We start from the raw sequence: 8,156 nt of genomic DNA on the forward strand, positions 1-8,156 counted from the left end.
TATGAGCTCATATTGAAATTTGTTGCACTTATATTGAAATTTGTTGTTCTAATTCACAAGTTACATGAAAAAAATTTACTCAGCTTAACTATATTTCACACATTTTACATAAACACAAGAACATTAAGAAGTCTACTGACAGTATCAGTACTGTTTTGCACATACTCAGAATAATTTAGCTTCATTTTGAACAGGATTCTGTTATTTTTAACTGTTGCTAAAGAAACTATTACATAGTTAAATTGTTTAGAAAGTCTCTCTCTTCCTTTTGATATTTTGAGATGAGTAGTATTGCTTGGCTTTTATGATGTATGCAGCTTTATTGTCACATTTTTTGCTAAAATTTATGGCCAAATGTTTACTGTTTTAAGCACATAAGTCATTTCTCAGTGGAAATTATGTGGAATTAGAAATATAGCCACTCTTACCTGCTTCCTACTGTAAATTTGAACTATTTTGCAACATCTTTGGTTTCACAAGCCAATTCTATTTTTTCCAGATATTTAAAAATATTCATCTGTTTGATTTTATTCTCATATTTTTAATTATTTCAATAGCTATTTGGGAACAGGTGGTGTTTGATTAGATGGATAGGTTCTTTAGTGGTAATTTCTGAGGTTTTAGTGCACACATCACATGAGAAGTGTACCCTGCACTCAATGTGTAGTCTTGTATCCCTCACCCCCTCCCACCCTCTCCTCTGAATCCTTAGAGCCCGTTATATCATTCTTATGCCTTTGCATCTCCATAGCTTAGATCCCATGTATAAGTGACAGTTTAGAATGTTCAGTTTTCTATTCCTGAATTACTTCACTAAGAATAATGCCCTCCCACTTCATACAAGTTGCTGTTAATGCCATTAGTTTGTTTATTTTTACGGCTTAGTAGTATTCCATGGTGTGTATATATATATATAGTATGCATATGTGTATGTATATGTTTGTGTGTGTGTGTGCACGTGTGTGTGTGTGTATACATTTTCTTTATCCACCTATTGGTTGGTTGATGGGCATTTAGGCTACTTCCATTCTTTTTTCTTTTAATTGCCAACAGTGCTGTTGGAAACATATATGTGTGTGGGTCTTTTTCATATAAAGACTTCCTTTCCTCTGCAGAGATACACAGTAGTGGGATTGCTGGATTAAATGGGACTTCTACTGTTATTTCTTACAAGAATCTTCAAATGGTTTTCCATAGTAGTTGTACTAGTTTACATTCCCATAGCAGCACAAAACTGTCCCCTTTTTACCACATCTATGCCAACATTTTATTATTTTTGGATTTTTAAATTATATTCATTCTTTCAGGAGTATAGTGGTATTGCATTGTGGTTTTGATTTGCATTTTCCTGATAATTAGTGAAGTTGAGCATTTTTTCATGTATGTTGGCCATTTATATATCTTCTTTTAAGAATTGTCTATTTATTACCTTAGGCTACTTTTTGATGGGTTTTTTCTTTTTTTTTTTTTTAGCCATTTGTGGATTCTGGACATTAGCCTTTTGGTGTGAGATGCATAGTTCATGAATATTTTCCACTACTCTGTGAGTTGTCTGTTTACACAGCTGATTATTTCTTTTGCTGGCAGAAGCTTTTTAGTTTAATTAAATCACAACTATCTATCTTTGTTTCAGTTGCATTTGCTTTTGGATTTTTGGTCATGAGGTTTTTCCCTAACCCAATGTCTAGAAGAGTTTTTCCAGTGTTACCTTCTAGAATTTTTTATTGTTTCTGATCTTAGTTTTCATTATTTGATCCATCTTGAGTTGATTTTTTTATAAGGTGAGAGACAAAGATGAAGTTTCATTCATCTACATGTGGATTGCCAATTATTCCAGCCCCATTTGTTGAATAGAGTGTCATTTCCCCTTTACGTTTTTGTTTGCTTTGTCAAAGTTCAGTTGGCTGTAAGTATTTGTCTTTATTTCTGGAATCCCTATTCTGTACATGCCTGTTTTCATACTGATACCATGTTGTTTTGGTAACTTTTAATGTGCCTTATAATACGTTGGGTAATGTAATGCCTCTAGGTTTGTTCTTTTTTGTAGTCTTTCTTTGACTATGCAAGTTTCAAAGCCGAGAATCAAATAAAGAACTCATCCATTTTGAAAATAGCTTCAAAAAAAAGAAAGAAAGAAAGAAAAACAAAACAAATTACTGAGGAATATATGAGGAATATACCTAACAAAGAAGGTTAAAGACCTCTACAAAGAAAACTACAAAACGCTGCTGAAAAACGTCATAGATGACACAAACAAATGGAAATACATCCCATGCTCATGGATGGGTAGAATCAATTTTGTGAAAATAAGCATATTGCCAAAATAAATCTATAAATGCAATTCAATTCTCATCAAAATACAATCGTCATGCTTAAGAGAACTAGAAAAAATATCCTAAATTTCATATGGGTTTTACTATCATTTTTGGCCTTGAATAAAAAATGTAAGTCCTTAATTTTAGGTTGTGATCATATAGAAATTGCACTCTAAAGGGACTTAGTGAATTTTCAATCTTGTTAAACATACACGTACATATACATGTCCATTTCTTTTAAAACAAGACACAGCATCAATTAACTATCTAATAGGTATGTTATTGAATTCAAAATTCAAAGTGTATTTTGAAGACAGCTTGAAATTATTATTATTATTCTACATAACTATATTTTAAATGATCATATCTATTTTTTTATTTTCCACAGAGATTTTTGATTCATCCCTCCTACAAATGTAATATGGAAACATAAATTTTTTAGTAAGTCAAAAATATTTACAAAGAATACAAGAGGTTTATAAATTTTGTGGAAAATACCTAAATTAAGCTATCAATCTCCTTTAATCTACACATCAGTGAAGCATTTTATGATCAAACTAGTCCAGATTGACAGAAACCTAGTTGTCTTTGTCACTAAAAAGTCTTACCATTAACCAATTTTCACAAAAATTATTCTCCGGCACAAGGTGTGATTAAAAACAAATATATATATATATATTTATAATTACATAGACATAGATAAATCACGTTTATATATATATATATAATATATATACACACACAATCTAAAACATTGATCAGATGGAGGAATTATAGAAAATTTTATGCAAATCTTCTAGGAATTAATAAAGATATAAAGAAAAACATAACTTATGTAGTGCCAAAGATTAATAATGTTGTTTTATCATGCTTATAAACCTGTATTAATTCACATAAAACCTATCCTATAACACGCATAACAAAAGATTGGTATCCATTGTTCAGTGAGTACTAGAAATCACCAACCAAAACCGACAAACAATCTAATAAAAAATTGATTAAAATATGAAGAAGCAATTTGAAGTAAAAATGGCCCATAAGATATAAAAGATTAAAAAGTTACTGATGCTTAGTAAAATAGAAATAATGCCAACAAATTGATGTCACAGAGAAGATTTTCACCCTATAACAACCTGAGAAATCTATTTTTGAGGAAGTAAATTTGAAATAACACTTTTAAATAAAATGTGAATATGCCGTTTGAAACTGAAGTTCTACATCTAGGAATCTGTCATGCAGAAATCCGTGCATATAAGCACATGTATGAACAGAATGATTCCTCCAGCACTTAAATGGCTTTCAGTCAATGAACACATGTACCTCCAACAAATGTATGAGGGTAGCCATTGCAGAGAACAGGTTCATTATCACATTGCTAAACAGAAAAAAAGTAGTTTCCAGAAAAACAAAAAAACGTTATTTTTTCAATGAAATAAAGTATATGTAAACTGTTACAAAGAAGAAAGAATCTCGAAAAATACATGTAATTACAAGGATGAGAATTTAAATTTTTATTCTATGTAATTCTGCAATGTTTAACTTTTCACAAACGTTTTCATGTGTTAATTATGAGATTTAAAGTTTAATTTGTGAAATGAACACAACAATTCAAGACAGGAAGTTCCAAAATGTAACATCACAAATTAATTTATTAGTGTCATTCAAAAAACTTGATAATGTTTCTTGTATGTTATCTATTTTATCCACTTGCAGCTTGTTTTTAGAACATTTGTTCTGTTTTTGAAAATATGTTTGAATAAATATAATACAATGTTTAAAAATTGCAGTAATTGTAGAAATCTAAATTCATGTAATTTTAATTTTTTTCTTGTACTATTTTTAATATTTTATGAATCATACGATAGTTTAATAACTTCTGCTACCTTCTTTGAAAGGTTATATTTGTTGTTATTTTGAGATATGACTATAAATACATTGACAATTTTCCTATCAAGTAGTATCCCCTCCCTTTGAAGTTTGGCAAACTTTGTAACTGTCTCAACTAAAAGAATGTAATGAAAATAATGCAGCTAAACTTTCAAAGCTCTGCTGGAAACACAGCATGTTCTCGCTCTGTTTCTCCTTCTCTCTTTCTGTCTCTTCTTTTCATGTCTTTTCTTCTGTCACTACTACCCAACACCTCAACAACTCAGTCAGTAGTCCCCATAACAAATGACAATTTGGTAGAGAGACACAAATATATGCCTAAGGAATCCTGGTAGCTCACTAGGACTTGGAGCCTTTCAACACGAATCACTAAGTATGTAAGTGAATGATCTTCAAATAATTATAGACCCAGGCACCATAGAAAAGTAGCTACCTAAGAAACTCATTGGAAGGAACACACAACTGAGCCCACCTAACACACAGACTCTGAGAGATGATAATGAAATGATTACAGTTGTTTTAAGGCCCTACATTTGAAAACTATTTGTTATGCAGTGATGCACACCTGGAATAATAATTCTACATATTTTAAATTATACATTTGTAATAAAATTACAATTAATATATATCTACATAAGTGGGAAACTGTGATACTACACTTTGAAAATATCTGTTCCCCAAAGAGGAGTGTCAGCATAACACGGTGGTTAAGAGCTGGTACTCTGGATCCAGATGGCCTTGATTCAAGTCTTAGAAACCACCATATAATGATGTGGGATTGGACAGGTTACTTGGACTTTATTTGCCTCAGCTTCCTCACCAAAGAAATTGCAATGATTGTCATAGTATTATCACTAACATGGGGTTACCAAAAGAATGAATTCATTAATATTGCAAAGCACTAACAATTGTGTGTACAGCAAAATAAAATTTGCACTATTATCATTAAGCAAGTCAAAAAATTTCCATAATAATAATTTTAGTGTTTATATAATTGCATAATATATTATAGTTTCAAAACATGTTATGTTTCTAATGCAAATGATAAAAATGACAGCATTTACTATTTCAAGCATGTGGGAAATAAATTTGTAGCATAAACCAAGGGCTGACAAACTATGGCCTCTTGGTCTCTCAAATCTGGTCAGCCACTTTTTTAAAACAAAAATAATTGATATAGGAATCTCACACCACAAAATTATACACTTTACGCATTTAATCTGTATGATTCATTGGCATTTAACATATTTGAAATGTTGTGCCACTATCACCACTATCCAGATCCAAATGATTATTTTTTCACTACAAAAGGAAGCTTTATACCCATTAGAGAGTCATCTCGCATTCTCCCCTCCTTCATGCCTTGCAACCTGGAATTATGAGTTGGCATGATTGTATAACCTATTGGGTAATATTACTTAAAAAATTGCAAATATGTATATAACTTCGACAAAGTGTTTTATTTTTTCTTACTTCTAACATGTCCTATTTCTAAATAGCAATTCTATGATGTATAAAATTAAACTTTTATGTTCTAATTGCTCTGTTATTAAATATATTCAGAGGTGCTGTGATTTACATTGTTACAAGTTCTTTCCAGTTTTATATTGAAGTCTCTTTCTTGAGAATGGCCTTAAACCAGGACCCTGGAAAGTTCTGATGGAGGTGGGGAAGTGAGTTTCAGATATATGAGTGAGGTAAAATATAATGAAATGAGAAAAGAAGAACAAAATACATAAAATGGAAGAAATTTATTACTCACAGTTCCTAAGTGATGTTAGGGATGATGATAGAAAACTGAAAGAAAGTCCAGAGGTGGCAGAGAGCTCAACCACCTGCATAGAAGTGTGAGGGGGAACCTCTGTGGGAGGACTTTTATTAAGGACCATGGGTATTATTTCCTAGGCTTCTCTGCAGGAGTTGAGGAATGGCTAGCTTAAGGGAAAACACATGAAGGGGAAAATTATTATACAACTCTGGTATTGATCATTAGGTTATATCATGGTCATCACTTCCGTGATGTGTTGCATTTCTGGGTCATTAGGATGAGAACCAAGTAGACTCTATCTCAAACAACTACTTGAGGAAGGGAAGTTTTAACAAAGCCAAAAGTGACAAGCTATGACTAGGTCTTAAACAACTCGTGTTAAGCCTAAAAATCAATGCTGAGGCAGAACAAACTTATGACAAGAAGGTAGACAGACATTTTAGAAGAAAACATGACCCAGCCACTTCCAGATTGGTAGCATAAAAAGTACCAGGTATCAGCTCCAAAATGTGACAAAAATAAATAGTGAAAATTGTTTTTAGAGACAACTACTTAAACATATTAGAAGTTGACTGCAGTGGCATGAACCTATAGTCCCAGCTACTCAGGAGACTGACGAGGCTGGATTACCGGAAGCCAGAATTTCAAGGCCAGCCTGGGCAACTTTTTGAAATCACACCTCTTTACCATTTTCCAGTTTAGGAAGAAAAGGGTACAGCTCACAGCCAGCACTCATTTAATTTCACATAAATACACTCTTGGAGGCTGAAGCAAATCTGATTCATTTTCAGTGTGAACATGTATTACAAAAACTTTTTTGGAGCTATTTCTAAACAGCTAACATCCGAATCATCTGAATCATCCATTTTAGAAAAATTGTATTCATCAAATTAATCTTCAGCCAACAACTGCTCAAGAACAATGTTAACAAAAATTCATTAGAAGGGACCATTTGCTTGATGAAGCTGAAGGTCCTTTACCAGATGACGAGCTTACATTATTTCGTGAGGTGAGTGTGGTACTAGATTCAGTGAACATATCAGGACATACTAATACAAATACTTTGAAGGTGGCTGAGTGTCGACTAGGAGAAGATTTATGTAATCTCTGTGAAAACACAAGATGTACAGACTGTAGTTTTTTGTGAGAGGACAAGAATTTAAAGCTCATAAATCTGCTGGTACCTCCATCCCCAGTTTTTAATGCCATGTTTGAACATGAAATGGAAGAAAGCATAAAGAATCGAGTGGAAATAAATGATTTAGGCCCTGATGTTTTTAAAGAAATGATGAGATTCATTAACACAGGGAAATAACTAAACCTTGACAAAATGGCTGACAACTTGTTGGCAGCTGCAGACAAACATGCACTGGGAACAGCTGAAGGTCATGTGTGAGGAAGCTTTGTAGTAATCCCTCAGTAGAAAATGTTGTTGATACACTTGTCCTTGCAGATTTGCACATTGCAGAACAGTTGAAAGCAAAAGCCATAGACATTATTAATAGGTGCAGTGTATTTTGACAACTTGGGTGTAAACATAAGAAAAACTGGAACAGCAACCAAGCAACCGACATAATGGAAACATCAAGGTGGAAGTCCATGATTCAGTCTCATCCTTACTTAGCAGCAGAAACCTTCTGAGCACTAGCAGCTGCACAGTGTCCACAGTTTGGCATTCCACACACACGGCTAAAACAGTCCTAAATCTTCCGTGAACAGCTGAAAAATGGAATTGACTTTTAGTCATTCAAGTCCAGAAGGATTCTAATACATAAACCATAAGGAAGATTTGTTTCTGTTACTTGGTCCACAGAACAGAAGCTGAAAAAACATATTGCTTGCATTTTAGGTGGATAATTAATGGTTTATTCTTCAGCTTTAAGTTAGACTGATTAATTCACTTCAAGGCCTTAAATTATTTTCAATGACTTCTCTTGTTTGTATAATAATGCTTTATTTTCTTTTATTTTGCCTTGTCATTTTGACCAATGCTATGCAAAACTATATAAATTAGCTTTATAATGCAGTAATAATGATAACTGAAGATACTAAGTTTCAAAAGGATCTTGTGTTTTGTAGAGGAAAAATGTATTTTATAGGGTTTGTCCTACGCTATCTCAAGGTTTAAGATTAAATTCTGTTTAAAAGCAATCGTATTGGAGAATACCAGTAATGTCTTCAATCTA

General features: G+C 32.6%; 1 pseudogene; it reads left to right on the forward strand.

The window, feature by feature from the left end:
- The first annotated feature begins 6,907 nt into the window (after positions 1 to 6,907).
- Positions 6,908 to 7,674, forward strand: LOC115934346 (speckle-type POZ protein-like; annotated as a pseudogene).
- Positions 7,675 to 8,156: the final 482 nt, after the last annotated feature.

The sequence above is a fragment of the Gorilla gorilla genome, chromosome 3, assembly GCF_029281585.2.
Source record: "Gorilla gorilla gorilla isolate KB3781 chromosome 3, NHGRI_mGorGor1-v2.1_pri, whole genome shotgun sequence".
Taxonomy (NCBI): Eukaryota; Metazoa; Chordata; class Mammalia; order Primates; family Hominidae; genus Gorilla; species Gorilla gorilla.